The following is a 21,703-nucleotide window of genomic DNA, read 5'->3' as shown; positions in this document are numbered from 1 at the left end:
TACTTTTGTTTATTTTTAAGAATTACTTGCACCTCAGTTCTCCGGTTTTCAAGGGCATTTTGGATGTTCAGGTTGAATCCAGCTCTCTGCAGGGTTTTCAGCTGTCCCGCTTTTAGAATCATTGGCACACTGGATGAGTGTCCTTTCTACTCATTCATCTCAATCAGTGTTCCTTAAACAGAGGGTCAGAACCCACTGGGTGGGTCACGAGTTAATTTCCAGTGGGTCCCCATTCATTTCAATATTTTATTTTTTCATATATTAGACTTGATGCTCCCATGGCATGTGACTGCATGTGGGGAAATGTTACAGAAACTGTACTTTTAACAAGCTACTATGTACATGTTGAGCCTCATTATTCACATGGGTTCCCTTCCAACCACTCACCTGGATGGCAAACACCACACTATAGCAAATCAATTTAAAAAAACAAAGTTTCTTTACTCTGGTGATTTAAAAACAGCCTTGCTGACCTTTTGACTCTATGATAAGAGTCATTAAGAACACAATCCATCAATCAGTGCTTCACTCAGCCCCTTCACCAATGCAAAGTGATCACCTTTCTTTCACTGCTCAGGGGGAAGGGAGGGGTCCACTGGAGAGAGAAGGATTGATAGATTGTCAGCCAGCTGCCCCCCCCCCTCTCATTAAGGAGGCTGTTGTTAAAGGACTGTTCAGATTTTTAAACTGATTTTAAAGGGATGCATTTTTCCCCTTCTCCAGGGATCAGTACATTCCTTCTCACTTGGCAGGGGCTATTCATGTTGAGTCAAATCCATGTATAAAAAATCCATGTATAAATAGGCTGGGCCTGTATATTCTTTTAACAATGATAGTCAATGGAACTTACTCCTGGGTAAGTGTAGGTAGATTTCAGCCTAGGATTGTGAAAAAGTTTCCTGCTTGATTATGTCATTTCCGGTCACGACATCACTTCTGGTGGGTCTGGTGGGTTTAGATTCTCATTCTAAAAAGTGGGTCCTGGTGCTAAATGTGTGAGAACCACTGATCTAAATAATTCACAAAGGTGTTGAATTGTTAGAGGCAAGCATCTTCTGGTCAGCCTCACACAGATTTATTAAATATCAGCCTTTCCAACCAAGCTAGCTAGACTAAACTAGTACCCTCTTTCTCCAACTCATTCACACAAATGGAGGGGTGGCATCCAGGGTCAGACACATCAGATGCTGGCCAGTCACAGGGCTCACTTGGCAGGGCTGACACCTGAAACCTCAGTATTGATAGCAATGGTAGTGTCCAATGCACTCTCAGGGAGTGTGTGGAGGTGTCGGCTGTGAAATCCTTATAACCCTCAGGGTTCCCAGCAATTTGACACCAGGATTGTGCAAATGTCATTGATAGGAAGCTGTTTTGGAAGCTGTGCTTTGCATGCTAGAAGCATAGCTCCCCCCTGCAGTTCCCTGATCCACCAATAGCCCTGTCTTACGCTTTTTTGTTCAAAGATGCACTGGTTTCTAAGCCTGTCTTCCAAATAAGCATGTTTAGGATTGCATACTAATGTAGGTATCTTGTCAAAGTACAAAAGTGGGTGACTTTGATGCTTTATTTTGTCAAGGAATTCATGTTCTCGTTTAATAATCAGTCTGTTTTGGGTGCATACAAATCTGTTGTTATATGATCTATTTTAATACTTTTTTTTAACAGACAGAAGTAAAGCTAATGGCGCTTTAGCTTCCTGGTTCCTTCTTCCAGCAAAGGAAAAATAATAATAATTTTTTTAAAAAGTGCATTTCCAGGCTCTCATTTTTCTGCTCTGATTTACTGAAACCATGTACCATGCTATGTTCCAGAAGATGTTATCAGCTGATCTGAAGAATTATAATGGAACATTACACTTTTGTGACATTACCATACGCATAAAGCCATGAGTTTTCAGGCAGTATCAACCATTTTTAAGTGAAGATGTATTCTTGATTGTCATTTCCCTCTCTGCAACAGCCTATGATATATTCAGCGTATCTGCAAGAAGGCTTCTGAAGGCCAAACAAAGTTTTATCACTAGTTTTATACTTGTTTTAAGTATCAAACGTGCTATAAAAATTATGACAGTAAACATAATTATTACCCGGACCATAAAGCTGCCATCAGTGTAGCATTTTCATTTATTGAATATAATGATTGTATGTTTATTGCTGTCCCTCATCTTTTTATCTATTGCTTGCTAGTTTATTGTGTGAATTATCCCTGGAACTTGTCCTACTAGGAACCTCTCGATACTGAATTTGACAATATTTGGCGCTGTGTAGGAGTGCCATCATCAGTGAAACATCACAAATGGATGACAAATTTCTCAATATTTACGTACAATATAAATGCAGTTTGTTTTCCCCAATTTTTTTTTTAAATACAGATAATAGACTGTATGCTCTGGGAGCAAGCTTTTTCTGAGAGACAGACTGTGACAGGTAATGTGTATAAGATGTACACAAGCTCTTCTGATATGAATCATATTTTTAAAAACATCACCAAAATAATGCTGTACAGATAGAGTGAAAAAAATTTGGGCAGGAACAGGTTGTTTCATAATACAATCCTACCATAGATGTTGTAAACCTTAAGCACACAACTGAATCACAGATGTTGTAAACTCTCTCTCTCTCTCTCTCTCTCTCTCTCTCTCTTACACACACACACACACACACACACACACACACACACACACACACACAACCTCTGTATCAGCCAATCAGTACAGGAGCGCTGACCAGAGAGACATTCTTCTCCACCACTAACCTACTTTCTGCAATACCTCTGAATCTAGATAGACTTTTTTCTCAAACAATAACTCTAAAATAATAAACCTTTATGATTCATTTTATAGGAGTCCAACCACTTCCTACACATTTAGCTCAGATATCTTTGTAGCCATGTAAGGAAGTGTTTTTCAGAATGCCACCTGCAGGGCAGCAATGGCAGGAGAGGTCCGTTGCCTTCATGCCCTGCTGTGGGTTTCCCAGAAGTGTCTGGTTGGTCATAGTGCAGAACAGGATGCTGGACTGGATCAAAGTCTGGTCTAATCCTGCACGGCTGCTCTGATAGCAGGACAGTATCACTAGGGCCCCATTTTCACATTATGTTGTTGAAATGAGAACCACTGCAGCATGCTCCCTCCTGTGCGTCTACGGTTATTTGAGGAGCGCTGGGCCATACTGGAAGAGGCTATGCTGTCTTCTTCCCAGCCCCCCATTACTCCAGTTTCCTGGAGGGATGACTGTTGATGGGTGAAGTCATAGCAGCATGGGCTTCTCCCACTTCACCTGGCCTTTTTCACATTTTTCTAGGGCAGTGGTATCCAAATTTTTTGGAAGGAGGGTCACATCATCTCTCTGACATTGTGTGGGGGCTCGGGGAAAAAAATAATTAATTTGCATTTAAAATTGAACAAATTTGAATAAATGAATATAAGCGAATGAATGAATGGAACTTATATAAATGAATGAAGGTCTTGCGATAGCTCAAGGTCTATGAAAGACCTTGCACAAAGCAAGGCTGGCCTTTCGTTGCCACTGCTGCTTCACAGATGTAAAACAGCAAGCAGCGGAGGGAGCCCTCAGACCATAGTTCACATGAGAGGTCAAATTGTCAGCCCTGACACTGAGAGTAGGCGTGTCAGGCCAGCATGGGCTCCAACAAATCTCCAGAGAGCCAAAGGTTCACTGGAGACTTGAGGGCTCCCCATGGACCAGAATGGGGATCCCCGAGGGCTGCAAATGGCCCCCATGCTGGGTTTTGGACACCCCTGTTCTCAGGGCAGAAGAAGCAGCTGCACTGCAATGACTTTCTAAGTGCCAGTTTAACATAGTTTAACATGTGTTGTATAAGAACACCTAGTGAGTTCACAGCTGAGGTAGGATTTGACATCCACTATCACTTTCACAGTCCAATTCTGTCCTTTCTCCCCACCCGTGCAGCAGTGCCAAAAAGGTGTGCGCTGTATAAAGCGGTGGGGGGGGAAGGTAAAATTAAGTCCCTTTTCCCCTCCGTATGCCTCTTGTCTTGCAATGGGTGTCCTTGAACCTGCACGTGCGATTTCAGTGATATAAGCGTGAGGAAAGAGGTAATAAGGCTGCTGACGGAGGGATAGGAATCGGTGTGTGCCATTGCTGCTAGATCCACCCCCTTCTGCAGCTTCCCTGCCCCCCATTTTCCCTTTCCCACCCAGTTTGCCCCCTCCCTGCCCCTGTTCCACCCTCCATACCCTCTCATCTCTTCTACTGCTCCAATGGGTGGACAACTGAGAAGTGACAACTGAGAAGAATAATGCAGACTAGGAAATGTAAAGGTTTCATTTTAATTATACTACAGTGCTAACGACACCCTAATTCTTAACAATATGGGATCATTCCATTAACTCTGCAGAGCTTCACAGAATTTTAGTGCAGAATCAATTTCATATTATCATTTGGAATCTGTAATGAGCATTCAATGGAGGTGGACAAAATATATTGTAAAATAATCTTTGAATTAGACTTTCTTGGACTCAACAAATGCTCAAAACCATACCAGACTTGTTATTCTGATTGGGCTTTTTGAGCAGTGCTTTCAGTTTCAAAGTTAAGTGTCTTTCTTTTTTTTTTTTTTTTTTTTTTTTTTTGGACAGAGCACATTCTTGGACCTCTCTAGACCAGTGGTTCTCAAAGGTTTAGCACTGAAACGCACTTTTTAGAAGGAGAAACTGTCAGGACCCACCGGAAGTGATGTCATGACCAGAAGTGACATCATCAAACAGGAAAATTTTTAACCATCCTAGGCAGCAATCCTACCCACACTTACCCAGGAGTAAGTCACATTTACTATCATTGTTAAAAGCATATACATAGTAGCCTGTTAAAAGTACAGATCTGTAACATTTCTCCAGATGCCATGACAGCATCAAGTCTAATATATTAAAAATAAAATATTGAAATAAATGGGGACCCACCTGAAATTGGCTCATGACCCACTTAGTGTGTCCTGACCCACAGTTTGAGAAACACTGCAAATCTAGACAACTAATTATTGTATCTGCTAACAAATCTTTAACGCGCCCTCTAGTTTATACCTGGTGGTGTTGGGATAGCAGTGACAAGGCATAATATCCGCTTTGTGAACTTTGGTTGAAAAGCGGTATATAAATACTGTTAATAATAATAATAATAATAATAATTAATATCCTTAGCAGTGGTGAGAATTGGGGGAAAACAGCAGATATTGAGAAATGATAAAAAACAGAATTGAATGCAATATTCAGAAACAGACACAAAAGACAGAAAATTACAAGGGGAGCTAGTTACAGAATGGAAAGGATATTTAAACTGTAATGTATGTTATCTTCCATTATTTCTGACTGTGATATTAACCTTACCAAAATGCTATATCATTACCCAAGCTACTTAAATTCTATTATTATGGCCTACTTATATCAAGTGCATAACCAGCCTTTGTCTGCAACTTTTCTTTATTAAATGTTGTAGATCAATAGGTTGTTATCTTCCTCAGCATTTTCAACTGCCTGCAGTTTATTTATCCTACCTATTATCACTCAATCACATTGACCTCTGCTTTGCAAAAATGCAGAGTGGCATTTTTTTTTTTTAATTGCTAATGTTTCTTATTTAACTTTTTAGTACACAAAGGAAGGCAGGGGAAAGAATGCCAGCTTGCTATTCATTCATCATTAGCAAATATTAGCCATTTTCACTGTAAGAGGCACAAGGCCTCTTTTGACATGGACTCAATATCATTTTTCATTCTTTGCAGAAATTGAGCTGAGTGCAGAGATAATGACAGAGGATCTACAAAAGGTATCGGTTTTGTTTTCTGAACTTCATTTTCATTTAAAAATGGAAGCATGCATTATATTTCCTACTCTCTGCATGTATACAGCCTGGCTATATATTCCTGACCTTAATGAACATGGCATGTGCATAAATGTTGGGTGAAGTAGGAAGTTAAGCTTCTTCAGCAAGTTCTCCTAATCAGACACAGCTTTCATTCTTTCTATATATTAACCAGGGATGTGAGATGTGGGGGCAGCAGGTGAGGCAGGACTGCCCCACCGGTGCCCTCCGAAAATTGCACAGCCTAAACCGGTGATCGTGCCTGCATCCTGCCCACTTAGGGTTCAATCCTCTTCAACTTTCTAGGGCTGGTGCATCACAATGCAGCCCCTTGGTAAGGGAACAACTAATCCTTTCTCTTGAGGAGACTACACTCCCACCTCAAGAGCAGTACACATCCCACTGGCACAGTTGCATCAGCACTAGAAAGTTGGATAGGACTGGGCCTTTAATTAGGTGCAAGCGGGACGAATGTACACACAAACACCAAGTTAGACTGTGGCTATTTTTGGAGGCTGCCCATAGGGTGGTGCTCCCTCACTGCACATCCCTGGTATTAACTCCAGAACAGAGAGAGATCTCACCATAACACAGTAACACTACCTATGTGTTCTGGTACACTCTATGTGTACTCACAGAAGAATTCTGTATATAAATGCCATTGCAGTAGCACTTGAGAAAACTACATTTCCCAAGAGCTACTGGAGCCTTTTACCCTAGCATGCCAGGGCACAGAACACAGGGAATAGGAGAAAGCACCTATCTCACCTGTCTCTGCACTGGAACTAAAGTACTGCTGCCTGTGCCACCACCAATCCAGCCAGGTAAATTATATTAAAAATGAAGGAGACATACTTCTTCTTCTCCAAATGAATGGGGCATAATTCTGAGGAGACATGCATCAGATTGTGCTGTAAATCATACAGTATAATATGCAACTAATATATCTCTATGACAAGCAAAATTATGTCAACAGTATGGCAAAAACAGATACATTACCGAAAGAGAGATGTATAACATGATTTTTTCTGTGTTGTAAAAAAAGAGGTAGGGGGGAAGGAGCTGTTTGTGAATAGATCTTTAATTAAACTTAGCTGCAAGCCAACTTCATGAGGTGACAAGGCTGCTAACTAAGGAGATGAAGCAGTACCCTGTTAACACTCATATATGACATTTGTGAAAATGTAATATCAGACAGTATGCTGGCAAACTCATAAAATATTAAGGAGCACATTATGTCATCATATTAATGAACTTTCATAAAATTACGCATTAATGAAAAATTAAACCTTGCAATGATTTATCAGGGAGGGAAAGATCTGAAGAAAATATGGGATATAGGGCATGAGTGGAACATGAATACTAAACTAAAGGTCAATTCAGAAATAATATCAGGATTTTTTTGTAGGCATAAGTACACTTGAATGAGCAATTTAAAGTCTAATGCACACATAACACAGCAATTGCAAGGAAAGAGTTTCCTGAAGCAAACAAATCAAGTATGAATGACAGGTGCATAACGTTAAAACATCCATGTACATGTGTTTGAGAACCTGTCTGTTCATGGCCTGATTTCTGGATCCCAGTCCAAATTCCACCTGGGATAAAGTACAACCCCCTCCCCTCAAAATGTTCTTCTTGTTACTTTGGTCTATGCTCATGATTGCTTCTCTCACAATTTGCATCTCTTGGGACTTACCATCTGATTGTCACAGTGAGAAGCAAGATGCTGGACTAGATAGGCCTTTGATGTTCCTGCCATTGTCCCATTCATGTGACAATCATTGACTGCTCACCACTAGATACAATTGCTTTCCATATCCTGCAAGTGTTATCACTTCTGTTTACAGATGTTACTGCAAATACATAGGAATATACCCAGAAGGGGTGTGATTTGTGACCTTAAGACAGTGTCCTTTTGCCAGTGAAAGGCATGGTCCAATCAAAGTTGAAACATTTTTGCATCCTATTGAGTTCAATGCTTATCTGAAGAGGATTCCTTTTGGATGCGCTGTGTGCTAAGTGGTAACTCAGGATATCCTTAAGGCTGCACTAACTTTCCTTGCAGGAGATTCCAAGAGAACACAAGGTGTGAAAATACCCTACTACAAGTTTCCTCACCCCAGTCTTAGCACTGTATGCTCAGAATGACAAATTAGACTATTTCAAATTGATGTGCCCCTTTTGTGACTATATGGTCTGCAGTCATCAGACTAGACACTGCAAGCTGCCATCCGCTCCTGGCGCATATTCAGAAGTAGATTACTTTCAGCCCTCATTCTCATTGAAACTGTCATTGCGTGCTGCAATTGGCTAGAACTTTATGAAATGGGAATATAATTAAAACCTGGCTGCTGAGCAATTGGCCAAGGACATTTGCACGTTTGGAAAAAGTCAGGTATGCCCCGAGGGCATGCAGCAAATAAATGTGATCTTTAAAACAATTTATGATCATTTTGGTGGGAGGAGGGAAGACTTGTTTTAAAAATGCTGCATTGGTTAGAACTGGGAGGAAATTAGAGGAGCTGTTGCATGACCACAGATGCTTTCTTCCAAGTGGTAGCTCCGTCTGTCTAGCAAACAAAGCAGGGCCCAATCCTATCCAATTTTCCAGTGCAGGTGCAGCCATGCCAATGAGGCTTGCATGGCATCCTGTGATGGGGAAGAAGTCACTGAGGCCTTCTCAATGGATAGGAACATTTGTTCCCTTCAGGGCTGCATTGTGGCTGCACTGGTGCTGAAAAGTTGGATAGGACTGGGCCCACAGTCGCTGATTCTCCAGTTGCAACTGTCATTGAACATGCCTCCTTCTGCTCTTCCACTACAAATTCTGCATTGAATTACAAGATCATACTTGCTTCCTGAAAAGGAAGAGCACGAAACCTGAGCCGGTGTAGAATTTTTTACACATCCTCATCACAATCCTATGCTTCTTTATTCAGAAGTAATTTCCATTGTGTACAATGGGGCTTACTGCCAGGAAAGTCTGCATAGGGTTGCAGTCTTTGTTTCCTCAAAGCAGATGATGCCTCCTCATTGCTGGCCTAATTCAGAATCAAATTGTGGGAGCTCATCAATCAACTAACAAGTCAAAATACTAGCCTTTAGCTGTCACATACTTCTTTGCATATTTTCATACTTTTCAGTTCAGTTTCACCCATTCTACACCTTCTCCTTTGAAAATGCTGGTAAACTGCAGATTATACAAGCTGTAAATGTGTGCAGCTAATTTAAACAAAGTGTAGTAAAGGCTGATGTTATGCAGAGCTAACACAAATGCATATGGTATAGCTAACTGTAGCCCAACCCTATTTCCCTCCACTCAGTAGCCAGCAGCTGCATCAGCAGATTGTGAACTGTATGATATGGTGGTGGGGGGCAACCAGAAGGCCAATGAGAGGTAAGCAAAGCACTCTGGGTAGATTTTCTAGTCGTCTATGGGTCTCCTTGAACCCTTGCCAGCTGTTTTGCTGGAATAAGTTAAAGGAAAGGGAGGCAGCAGGTCTGGGCTGGGAAAGGGGGATATGATCCAGTGTGCATGATTGGGGTCAATTCCCTCAAACCACTGCTTGGTTCAGCCCACTCCCCACCATGAACTGCCCACAGCCCATCCCTGCTGCCATCTTACCTGCTCTGGTGTAGCCTGGGAGGGCTGTTGCCATGCATAGGGAGTCCCCAGCCATTTCCACAGGTGGCCATTTCATACTCAGCAGCAGCATGCACTGTTTACTACAGTGGCTAGAATTGGGCCATAAGGTTACAATCCTATGCACACTGGGAGTCCCACTGAGTACAGTGGAACATATTTCTGAGTAACCATGCATAGGCTGTAAGTCAATGATTCCCAAACTTTTTTAAATGGTAGATCCCTTGACCTACTGGGCCATTGGCCGCAGATCCCCATTAGGGCTACAATTCTATACATTGAATGCGGCAGTGAGTTTTTCAGGATTCCACAGCTCCCCTGGTTAGTTTCCCTGGCTCCCCAGGGAGCCACGGCTCATAGTTCGGGAACCACTGGTGTAAGTAAAGGTATTGTTTCCTCAGTCTGAAGATGAGTCAGTAATTTGTGAGGTGCTGGAGGTCACACCATAGATTCCAAAGGATCCTTATGTTTGAGAGCTCTACCTTACTGTTACAATATCGAGGCGCATGTGGAGCATTAACCATACTTTTAAAGAGAATCTAGCATTTCCTTTGTATTTGCCCTCCCTGACACTTAGAATGAAATTACCACACTATGTATGCAGAAAACTCTGCAGGTCTGTGGCTGCTTACCACCCACATTCTCACATTTTATTCTGCATGGATAAGCTTCCCCACAGTTGCAAACAATCAAGGGAAAAGACAGATAATTAACTGCCATGAATATTCATAGTCACTCTTCTATTGTTGAAGGATAATTTTCACAGGGTAAATGAAAAGAACAACTTGTAGTTTTCTTTGGAACAAAGGAACACTAATAGGTGGGACTGTGACCCAAAAATGGTGGAATGGCATTTTCTTCACTGAAGGACAGAGGGTCTTGAAAATCACTTGTAACTGAAGCTTACGGATGAGCTTTTTACTTCAAAACCGTTCCAATTAAAGAATTAAATGCACTCATATTTCTAAAGTATTTGTCTAAAGAGCTTATCCGTGTATTTATAATAAGAAATGGAATGGTGAGAAAAATTGTCCAAGCATATGAATGGGCTTTCGTTTGCTAAAATGTGAGCATACGCGCATGTACACAAGCTAATAGGAATACCCATACATTTGCAGTCCCATCCTAAAGTCCATATATGCCTTCAAAGTCAAACTACATGGCATATATCCACAGAGGCCAAGTTCTGCCTGCACTGCAGTCTGACAGCTGCTGGATGAGCCACAGACACTGGCGCAGAAGTATGGCAGTGTACTTTTGAGCAGCACAGCTCTGCTGATGGGGAAGCCAAAACAGTGAGGAGATTGGGCAGATCAGGTCCGGAAGGGGGACAGGGTTGGTGATGCTGGTGCGTACCATATCCTATCCCCCTTCCTAGGCCCGATTTGCCTGCATGGATCAATTTGGACTTGTGCCAGAAATATTAGTGCCACAAGTCTGAACTGACCCACAGTGGCTGCTGGGGCTTACACCAGCAACCAAAATTCCCCCACAGGATGCAGCGTACCCATGTTGGTCCTGCTGCATTGCTGCGTTGTGTAGAATTGGGCTTTTTTATTTACTCTGGAGGCCAATGCCTCAATTAACATACACCTCTTGATTAGATTTAGCTAATGACTTTGTTTACTCCAAGTCAGGAAGCTCCCAGCAGGTGGCTTTTGCTGACAGGTTCAAATGTGCTGTGCAAGCAAGGTGCAGTCATTCATAGAATTTTCAGACAAATGAAAGGCAGGGCTTCTCCCAAGCCTACAGTGTGTGTGTGTGTGTGTGTGTGTGTGTGAGAGAGAGAGAGAGAGAGAGAGAGAGAGATTGCTCGGACAAACCAAAGTTGTGCCCTTCCTTGAGGTCTGCGGAATGTAGTACCAGACCACCTTGGTCCCAAGAGCGAGGGAGGCTTGGGCCAGGCAGACAAGCCAGTGCCCCTCAGCCTCAGCCAGTTACCAAATGGGGATAATAATACTCACTATGGTTGTTGTGAAGTCAACATCAAGATAATATCTATGAAGTGCTTTGCACACTCAGATACTGCTCCACAAATTCCCAAGTATGTCTACTGTTAAGTAAACAAGGAAGGGATTGGACTGAGCACTGTGATTATTTCAGTCCCTATAGAATGTCTAGAGCAGCTCTCTCAATCAGAGAGTAAGTGCTGTACTGTCTTGGAAATGAGAGTCATAAGAGTCAAGCAGATCCAAACCAAATCAATGCAATTGTATGAACATTTCAGTCATTTAAGGAATGTGACTACTGATGATCATTTAACTGGAATAGACACATTACATGTCTCCTGTGCTTCCCCCTTTGCATAGCTTAAATTAATGGGAGTTCTGGCTGGGTAAAAACCAAACCAATGGCTCCTCTGCGTTTCTGCAGCTCATTATGGCTAAGCCTTGGGTCAGTCTAACAGATTGGGTCTGGGCTGAATGGGATGCGTTTGATGGTTCATTGGGTAGAGTTGCCTCTAAAGAAGCTATATCGTTAGTCTGCACTGAAGGAATGTCAAATATTCCGTTTCAGAGGAAAATGAATATAAAAAGTCGGAGGGATTTTTTTCTCCCTCCTAATATTCAGAATGACTATGGTTGCAGTGGGAAGATGGGAAAAGATAATCATTTCATCTCATTGCTAACAATGAGAAGCTCTATTACTGAAGCTGCATGAATAGGGTTGAATAGCTGGCATATTTATTTGGGTTTTAACCATTCCATCCCTATAGTCTTTAGAGTGAGTAATAAGCTTTAGTAATAATTAAACACAGTATCCCAGTCTCATATGTGGTCTCCAGTAGATTCCCATCCCAGCTGTTGTGCTGGACCAATCCTAGTCCCTTTTTCCCAACCCGACACATCCCCAGAGGCTCTTTGGAATTATACCAGCTAATTAGCGGTGGTAGGTCATAGGAGACCCATTGGCGACCAAGCAGCTTATGGGGAGAGAAGTAAAAATTATTTTGACTAATCCATCCCAGGCCATCTGGTTGCTTCCCCTGCCCCCAGCATAGCATGCAGTGCATGTTCCATTGGTGCTACTGCATCATGCGGGCTGGTACGGAATATGTTTGAGCTGCCCATCACTCACAATATTAGAAAATGGTAACCGTCATTGCCTTGCAATGATCATGTATTAGTCTGCTGACCAAAGCCTCAACGTCAGTATATATGGAACACATCTGGAAAGGAACTTAGAGCTCAATTGTGTGCAACGCCCACCAGCTTACCACTGGTGCGCACTGTCACAGATGTGCTGTAAAGCATGCTTGTGTGACCAAAGACTGCAGAAATAACTAGTGGTGGTTATAACATTGGGGAGGGGGGCAGAGTAGTGGTAGACAGTGATAATACCCACTAACCCTAGAGTTCAGTCCAAATACTTTACCTCCATTCATTCTAAAATGTACTTCAAAAAAATCACATTAAAATGCTTAAATGTTAGAATCCCGATCGCCCAATTTCAAGCAGGGAGATTGGAGTTTGTATGACCTGGCCGGAACTCATGAGCCCCTTCCCCTGTGAGGGGATTGGTGGAGGGCTGTTGCTGGGGGGAGCAGAGGTATTTTAAGGACACAGCAACAGCCCCCCTTCCTTCTTTACTCGTGGGTACTGAGCGGACCTGACCCCATCCAGCCACCTTGGACTCAGGACCAGTGCAACTTCCGAGGAAGCCTCCTGCACTGGATCCCACGTGCAGCGTGTTTGATCTGTAAGGTGGGGATGGGGGCTTGGACAGGCTCTGCCCAAGGAAAGGATCAGGTGCAGTCCAGGCACACTTTCCTGGGAGTAAGCCCCATGGAGCGCAGGGGGACTTGCTTTTGGGCAGACATGCTTGGAGTGTGTGCTCAGTCCCTGGCCTGATGGGCGGAGCTCAGAGCCAGGTCTCCCTGCTGGCCTTGCCGGGGTTTCCAGCTCACGTGGCACTCGCAGCTCCTGCTGCTGTTTCCCAGGAGGGCACCCACATGGGTTGCTGGAGAGGGGCGCCATGATCACGTGGCTGCTCCAGGGCTCCCGCCTGCCCAGGGGGCAGGTTGCAGTGCACTCCACATGGGAGCAGGCTCCTCATGGAGTGGAGCCCACCCAAAGGCACAGGCGCCTGGCCACACGCAGCACGAGCTGCAGGACTGCTGCAGCTCCCTGCGCTCAAGCTGGCAGGCAAGCCCAGGGCTCCAGGCGGTGTCCCGCCAAGCGGACGACCTCCGGATCCCTGCAGCATCGTGCACATGGGGAGCCGCATGACCCCCACCATGGGAGGCGGGCGTCAGCTCAGCAACTCCGCCGTCAACAACTTTCATGGGAATAAGCCCCAGGGACTGTAATGGGGCTTACATCTGAGGAGCCAGGCAGAGGCTTAAGCGCTGGGGCTGCAACCCCAACCACGCTTTCCTGAGAGTAAGCCCCATATATATAAGGGGCCTTGCTTCGAAGCAGGCATGAAGAACCTTGGACTTTGGCCACAATCCTAGCCACGCTTTCCTGGGAGTAAGCCGCATGGACTATAAGGGGCCTTGCTTCTGAATGGGCATGCAGAGGCTTGGTCATAAGGCTGCTGTCCTCACCCACTTTCCAGGGAGTAAGCCCCTTGGGCAATAATGGGGGCATGCAGAGGCTTGGAACATAGGGCTTCAGTCCTTGCCCCACTTGCCAGGGGTAAGCCCCGTGGGGGCTATAATGGGGCTTGCTTCTGAGTCTGCATGCTGAGGCTTGGAACATAGGGCTCAGATCCTTGCGCCCAACTTCCAAGAAATAAGTCCCACCGAGTATAAGGGGTCTTGTTTCCAGGTAGACATAGCTGGACTTAAGGCTACGATCCTGTCCACACTTTCCTGGGAGTGTGTTCCATTACTGAGGAGTATACAAGCATCAGATGAGCTCCTGTGAGTGCAAGACAGCACAGATCCAGCAGCTCCTAAAGGGGCACATGGAGATGCAAGGAACTGTGGCTTCCCATCTTGCACCAGCCTGTAGGAGGGCACTACCCCCAGCCCAATTCAGCCCCCCCATGGCCTAAAAGGGAGCACCTTACTTGCTTGCGCGGGTGGCTGTTGCTGCTGCCTCCCCCCCAAGAAACTTATGAATGTGCCCCCCCGTGGCACATTCAGCGGTGCGAGCAGGAGACTTGTTCCAGCACGCAGACGGCTCCCTGCTGACTTTCCTCCAGTCCAGGGTGGTCTTTTCACGTGCCTCATAGCCCTGGAGTTGCAGCCAAAGGAGTATAGCCATCATTCCCTGCGTATTGAAGTGGTTCTGCAGCTGCGGCGTTGTGCCTGTCCGGGGGTGACATTCAGTGGATAGGACGTTGGTGTTCTGCAGCTTATAGGCATTACATTCGGATCTTTTAGAGGCAGGCTCCTTCATTGGCACCCCTCCTTTATGGGAGGGCGCTGCAAAGGTCAGGGGTTGTGGCAATAACTTCTCTTTCTCCTTCTGCAGGTGATGCGGTGGGGCCAGCTGCTGCCCACAATGGCGGAGTAATTGAAGGAGAACTTGTCGCCTGACATATTGGTGATCCACCTGCATGAAAATGATCTGTGTGGGATGTCCGGGCTGCCACTCAGGCCCAGAGCAGGCAAGGAGCTCTCCACCCTTCAGGGTTGGCTGCCCGGCATCATGGTGGTCTGGCTGGACTTCCTACGGCAGCAGGTGTGGCGTGGTGCCAGCCACTGTGCTAAGGTGGAGAGGATGAGGAAAGTTGCCAAAGAGATTGGCCAGTTTGTGGCACGGACCGGTGGACGGGTCGTTGTGCATCCAGCCATTGCCTTCTCGATGCCTGCTCTCTACAGAGGAGATGGGGGCACTTGTCTGAGCAGGGGGCAGACATCTTTCTGAGAGACCTGCAGGATGGCCTTAAGGCACTTCTCCCCCTGTTTGGGACTGGGGGGGTCAAGCGCCAAGTTGCCCCTCCTTGTGGCAGGTGGTGCGGTAGAGGCGTGCTTGGGACTTTGGAGTGCACCTTCAGACAGCATAGGCAGGGCAGTATCCAAAAGCAGTCCTCAGGGGCTGAACAGCACGAGGACATTGACTGGGGCCCTGGCCAGGACCACGGGGGTCCTCAGAGGCTCAGCGGCTCGAGGCAGCACAGCCCGCGGTCCAGCTCCCTTCCCCTTATGGGACAGACCTGAATGAGCTGCGTCGCCCAAGAAAGGGGCGCAGCTTGGAGTCAGGTACACATGCAGCCGGGGGAACAGATTTGGTTCTGGGGCTGCCCAGTGGTCCTGCCTCTGCACCACAAAGGGGTTTTTGCTGCCCCTGCAACTGCAGGTCTCAGCCTCCTTTCTGTATTAAAATGCTAATAAAGCGGTCCTTTCTCCCACTTGTGTTGTCTCGAGTGTTCATTGGATGGTGCCCAGACAAACTGCTGGGAGAAATATACAAACCAATGGCTTTTTTTAAAGCTCCTTTGTGAGTTATCCTGAAACTTTCAATTGGAATTAATTATGTTCTCTCACAAAGAAAAGAACAGCTTCTACTTTAGTAAGTGCTTAATGAGGTGTATATTTTATCTTTTTTTTTACTGCTATACACAAACATTTGAATTCCTGTAGTCGTTTCGAAAGTGTTAGATCTGTCATTATGCATTACGATGCACATGAACTAAATTTGATAGAGATATTTTATAACTAATTCTGTGGGACATTGTAGCTAACAATAGGGAGCAATAAGTCGTTTACATTTCATTAGATTGCAATGAGATATTTGTCACAGTTCATGATGACAATGCCTTTGGTTATTTTGTTATATGATTTGACATTTGGATGTTTTCAGTAATAGGGTTGGTTCATACATGCATGTGCCTCACTTGACTTTTAACCACTGGATTACCCATCTGTCTGTAATCTGACACTGGATTATGTCATCTTTCTACTACATCCTGCATGCTAGCCAGGACAAGGCCAGGAGGAAAAGGCAAGTTAAAAAAAAAAAAAAAAAAAAAAAAACCACTTACCTTTGTGTTGGTCTCTGGACAGTTCCCCATGGGTTGCCAGCTGTTTTGCTGGTGTAGATCTGAACCACCACAGGGGACATGTCAGGCCCAGAATGGGTGCTTGGGATATGTTGGTTGTTCCTGCTACTGAGATCCACTACACCCTGCCTCTGATCCAGCCTGTCCTGATCTGATCCACACCCTGATCCACCACCAACACCAGTAGGCCACTATTCAGGACACTATTCAGGACACTATTTCCCCACCTGCGGCCACTATTCAGGACACTGCTGGTGACAGACTGCCTTCTGAGCCTTGCACTAGAGTCAGCACTCCAGACAGGTGGAGAATCTATCACACCAATGTGTCATGTGGTGCACTGGTGAACTTTGGGATCTGCCTGTGTATCCTGTGGCTAGGATTAGGTTGCAGATCTAACCAGGTGTCTTCTCTACTGAAGTGAATGGGGATGCTTTTCAGAAAGGTGTGAACTGAACGCTTCTACACCTAGGATCACTGAAACTGTCTCCATATCTTCCAGATTCCAAGAGCACTTTTTTGGTACCTCAGATCTTTATTCTTTATAGCGCCTTTTAGAGAGTCAGTACTGCAGACATTCTTCTATCAGGTTCATTAACAAGAGAGCACAAAAGGAATGCCTAAAGTACTTGCAAAGAAAAGCTCACAACCTCAAACCCAGCTGTCGGCATGGGGGCCAAATCACTGCATTCTGAACAAGTGCTGATACAGCCATAACATATGGGACATTGTTTGGGAAGTGTGGGAGAGGGGAATTGTTTTGTGAAAAGCAACCCTGACCTCAGGGAACCTACACAAAGCCTGCTATAGAATGGGTGTCTAAGAACAGAGTAACATCAGGGGTGGGCCAACCTGACATTGGCCCATACCCATCAAGGGACCCATCCAGCCTGGTCAATCCCTAACCCTCATTACTAGTGGTACTGCTCAATGCACCATCAGTGGTGTGGATGGTGCCATACAGGATCCTCTTTCCCCAAGTGGGCTCTCAGTAATCTGGTGCAGCACTGGTTGGAACAGGGCATCAACCCAAACCAGAACTGGAACCCATAAACTAGTTCAGAGCATGAACTGAAACTAAGCTGGAACCCCAAATTCGCCATTGCTTTGAATCCAAACCAGAACTAAACTCCTAAATACAAAATCTGGTAATCGGTTCAAAGTTAGCAATAACTAGAAGCTCAGGAAGATCTTCTGATGTGAATAAAGAAAGTGTCTTCCTGTCCTCCAACCAAAAGTGAGAGGCCTGGACAATATTTCGCAGGAAACAATTTGCAAACAAGGGGGCAGGCAGAAGGACTTGCTTGGTAGTCACCTGTTTATGTAGAGTGTGGGGAGTATAGAAATCTGAATGAATTTTAGGGTAGAATATCCAGATTTCAAAGCCTGAGAACATGCTCTATTGCACTGGTATTCAACCTTTTACATGTCATGACCCCAACAAACAAACAAACAAACAAACTAGGAACCCCCCCATCCTCCTACCCCTTCCCCCATCGCCACCCACTCTCTATCCCCATAATGCCCTTCCAGCACTGTTCACTGTAACCAAATATTCTTATTAGAGAGTGCAGAAAATGTTACCCTGAAGCCTGGCACTAGTGAAAGCTGCTGTAGCACAATTGCTAAGAACCTGAGCAGGTCAGGGACACAATCACCTGGTACTTGAAGGGGTGCACCAGATCCCTCCCCCTTTAACTGGTGGCACTCTAGGTCAGAGGTCTTCACCCTTTTCCATTCCCATAAGTTGGTGTGACCCTACAACTGATGCTTTGCAACCCCATTGGGGTCCCAACCCCAAGGTTGAAGAACACTGCTCTATAACAAAAGTAAGAGTACCATTTAGAATGCCTTCCAGATGTGGATTTGGACATTACTGCACTATGGTCCAATTTCCAGAACTCTCCACCAATGTCAGGACAAGGACAGACAACCTGATTCAGCTAGTCTATGGCTATAGTGACTTTACTCAACATGGAAAATAGCCTGTTGGGTCTTGATTTATTATCAGGCAAATGAGAAAGCAGCTGCAGCAATGGGCTGCCAAGTTTATTTAGGGTCATACTTATTCTCTTTTCCCCTCTTTTTTTCTCCTCCATGGCACCTCCATTCTGCTGGGTTGTAGGCATTAAAAGTCTTGTGGAAATTTGTGAGTCCCGCTTATAGTATTTTCTCATTTACGTTGCCCACTTACACTAAGGCCCTCTGGCAGAGGAAAGAGATCTTGAAAAACAATGCATAACATATCACAACCACTCTGAACTCACAGAGGTGTAAAACTGCCTTATTTTTAAATGAGAACTGGACTGTAAAATATTAGCATGCAGTTTGCAATCACACCAAGCAGCTGTCTCTTCTGTACATGCAAGATGGGGGAGAATGGCAGAGGCTGTGCCATCTGTACCTTTTCAATCACTTTTACACCCAGAAGGAACCACTGTTTATCTCTAGTTGGGCTAGTTTTTTAGCGCATTCCAAATGTGATTGGCAGACTATATTAGAGCATGATAGTATGATGTCATGAAATTGACGTACGTACCCACAGTGTTTATGGATCTATAAATGTGGGGCCATCTCTCTCTCTCTCTCCCCCCCCCATCAATCCATTTTAAAAAAAAAATTAAATAATTATTGAATAATGTAAAAATTGTTACTCTTATTTAAATAATCAAATACGTTTAATTGTAATGCTCTGCTTTTGTACTATTCTCCCAGTGTTATCGTTACTTTTGGATGAAGTGCCATATTTTGAAACACATTCATTTGGAAATGAAGCTGAAGAATTACTGGAAAAATCAAGAATCTTTCTTCAAAGATAAGAGAAACCAAGATTACAAGTTTATCCCTGAGTTTGGCCAGATGGATGAAGATAGTATAGGATTGGTGGTACTGAAATTCCTCTACGCTGATCTAAATCAAGCTTTGCTAGTATGGTGCAGAATAAAATAGATGCCATTGCACAAATGCAACTTTACATGAATGCAAGTGTTGTGCTGTTCAGTAGCATTCCCAGAGGGGAGGCAAAACACTAAGGGAGCATTCCGACCCTGTGCTGGGGCAAGCCAAGAGCTTGCGCTATATCCAGTGCGGGATAGGGGCCCAAGGAGGCTCAGCAAGAGGCAAGAGGAAACTTTTTGCCTTCCCTCTGGGTAAGGCACCCGTGTCCCTAAGGCACCCTTGGACTTGCACTGCTTCACGCCACTCCAAACTCCCTGGGAATAAGGGTTGGATCCAGCATAAGTGCTGGATCCCAGCCCCACTCCCCACCTGCCCGCCCCCAAGGCCGCCCACCACCCACCCTCCCCCTGCCCGGGAACACCTCCCTCCTGCCTCCTCCCCACCCACCCCAAAACCTTGCATTGGCCCTGCTGGGCCAACGCAAGGCTTGCCAAGGAAGCCGGCATGGAGGCTTGTGTCAGCCTTCACAGGCTGGCACACCTCTGGGTGCCAGTGCGGCTTCCTCCCGAGGAGGTGCAAACGTGCCTTATGGCATGTTTGCAACCCTCCTGGGCGGGTGCAAGAGACTTGTGCCAGCCCATGGGTGTCTCCGGATTGCTCCCTAAGTTTTGCAGTGTGCCTCAATGAAAACCGCTCTTCCCCCTCGCAGCCATTCCCAGCATTGCGAGCAACACGGATGCATCTCCTCTGTGTTGCTCTCACCGACAGGAATGGCTTTGACAGCAAGGGGGAAGGCCAGCTTACAGGGCACATTGAGATGCCCGGCAAAATTTAGTGCTTGTCTCCCTCTGGGAATGCTACTAGTGCTGTTGTAAGTATAACAATGCAAGGGTAAAAAATGATGTGTTGGGGACATGGTAGGGGTAGATTAGAGGAGTAACCAGTTTCATTGGAATCCTGTTCTCTCCCAGACCTGATTCATACTACCCTCACTAGAATAAAATTCACAGTTCAATCCTATCCACCACTAGTCCATGACGTGCAGTGCCATTGACATAGCACATGCTATGGGGGGAATCAGACATCCAACAAGAGGTAAATAACAATATTTTTTACTGACTTCCCAGTAGGCTGCCTGGACTTGGAGCCCAGATCTATCAGCTGGGTAGACCTGGGCTCCCGACTGGACTTTGAGCAATTGGCTAGAATGGGAGCCCAGGTCTATCCAGCCAGTAGACCTGGGCTCCAAGTCCAGGCAGGAGCCCAGGTCTACCAACCTACTAAACCTTGGCCACAGAGGCCGCAAGTTAAATCAGGAGCCCAGGTTTACCTGGCAGGTAGATCTGGGCTCCAAGTACAGGCGGGAGCCCAGGTCTACCCAGCTGGTAGACCTGGGCTCCTGCTTGCATTTAGACCAAATAGACCTGGGCTGGGTAGACCTGGACTCCTATTGCCAGCACCCTGCCCAGTGGATGTTCCCCTGGCACCCAATTTTGCTTCCTAGCCTGGCAGGCGCCCTTCCCTGCTGGTAGTTTGGGGGGGGGGCATGGACCACCAAAAGTGGTGTCATATGACTGAGGAGACCTATAGATGGCCTCAGGGCTTAGCAGAAGGTAAGTTTTATATTTCCTTTCTTTGTCCTCTCCTTCATTTTGTATTGCACTGGCAGGGAGGTGGGAGGAGAGGATTGGGCCTTTAGATTGTTAACCTGATTCTCATGCACATATTCCTTTTGTCGTGATCTTAAAATTGTTTCCAGTTCTACAGTACTTGAGAAAAGGATGGATTTGTCTGGTACAAATGTCCTCCCAAGTGATTGTGATCCTATGAGACAGTGGTGTAGTTTCCAGAGCCTGCAGGGCTTTCTGCTGTTGCTTCCACAACTTCTGACAGCTGTCTTTTCCTTGAGTCAGGCTGTTGAAGAGCTAGCAATGTTCACCTCATAGTTTGCTGAGCCAGGCAAGGAAGGGAAGGAAACCTCAAAGGTTTCCTTGGTTGCCACAAACCCCATTATGGTGCAGCATGGTTGCACTGTATGTGTGAGGATCCTGACATCCTTTTCTTTCAGATGTTGCCACTGAAGCAGAGTTGTAGTGAATGACTTGCTCTCGATACCACTATTAAACATGTACCTATAATGAATCATTATGCATAATAATTCATTCCTAACTAATGAGAAATGCAGACGTAGTTCATATCCATCCCAAGTATTGTGACCATGATATATGGGCAAAGGAGCTTTATCCAAAAGTGACATCGATATTTGTATAAAATACTTAGGAAGGAAAATGCTGCTCTTTTTCCCAGCAAATTCTGTTGATGGTACAGATTCCTTTGGCAAACATCAGACTGCTCGCAGTCCAAC

General features: G+C 45.2%; 1 long non-coding RNA gene across 1 annotated transcript in view; it reads left to right on the top strand.

The window, feature by feature from the left end:
* Positions 1 to 15,780, top strand: part of LOC136635264 (uncharacterized) — a 28,335-nt gene extending 12,555 nt beyond the window's left edge. The window contains exons 2-3 of the long non-coding RNA XR_010793384.1: positions 5,761 to 5,804; positions 14,910 to 15,780. This is a non-coding gene — a long non-coding RNA (uncharacterized lncRNA). The remainder of the gene's footprint in view (positions 1 to 5,760; positions 5,805 to 14,909) is intronic.
* The last annotated feature ends 5,923 nt before the right edge of the window (positions 15,781 to 21,703 follow it).

Source organism: Tiliqua scincoides, chromosome 1 (assembly GCF_035046505.1).
Source record: "Tiliqua scincoides isolate rTilSci1 chromosome 1, rTilSci1.hap2, whole genome shotgun sequence".
Lineage (NCBI taxonomy): Eukaryota > Metazoa > Chordata > Lepidosauria > Squamata > Scincidae > Tiliqua > Tiliqua scincoides.
This window is presented reverse-complemented; position numbering and strand designations above follow the sequence as displayed.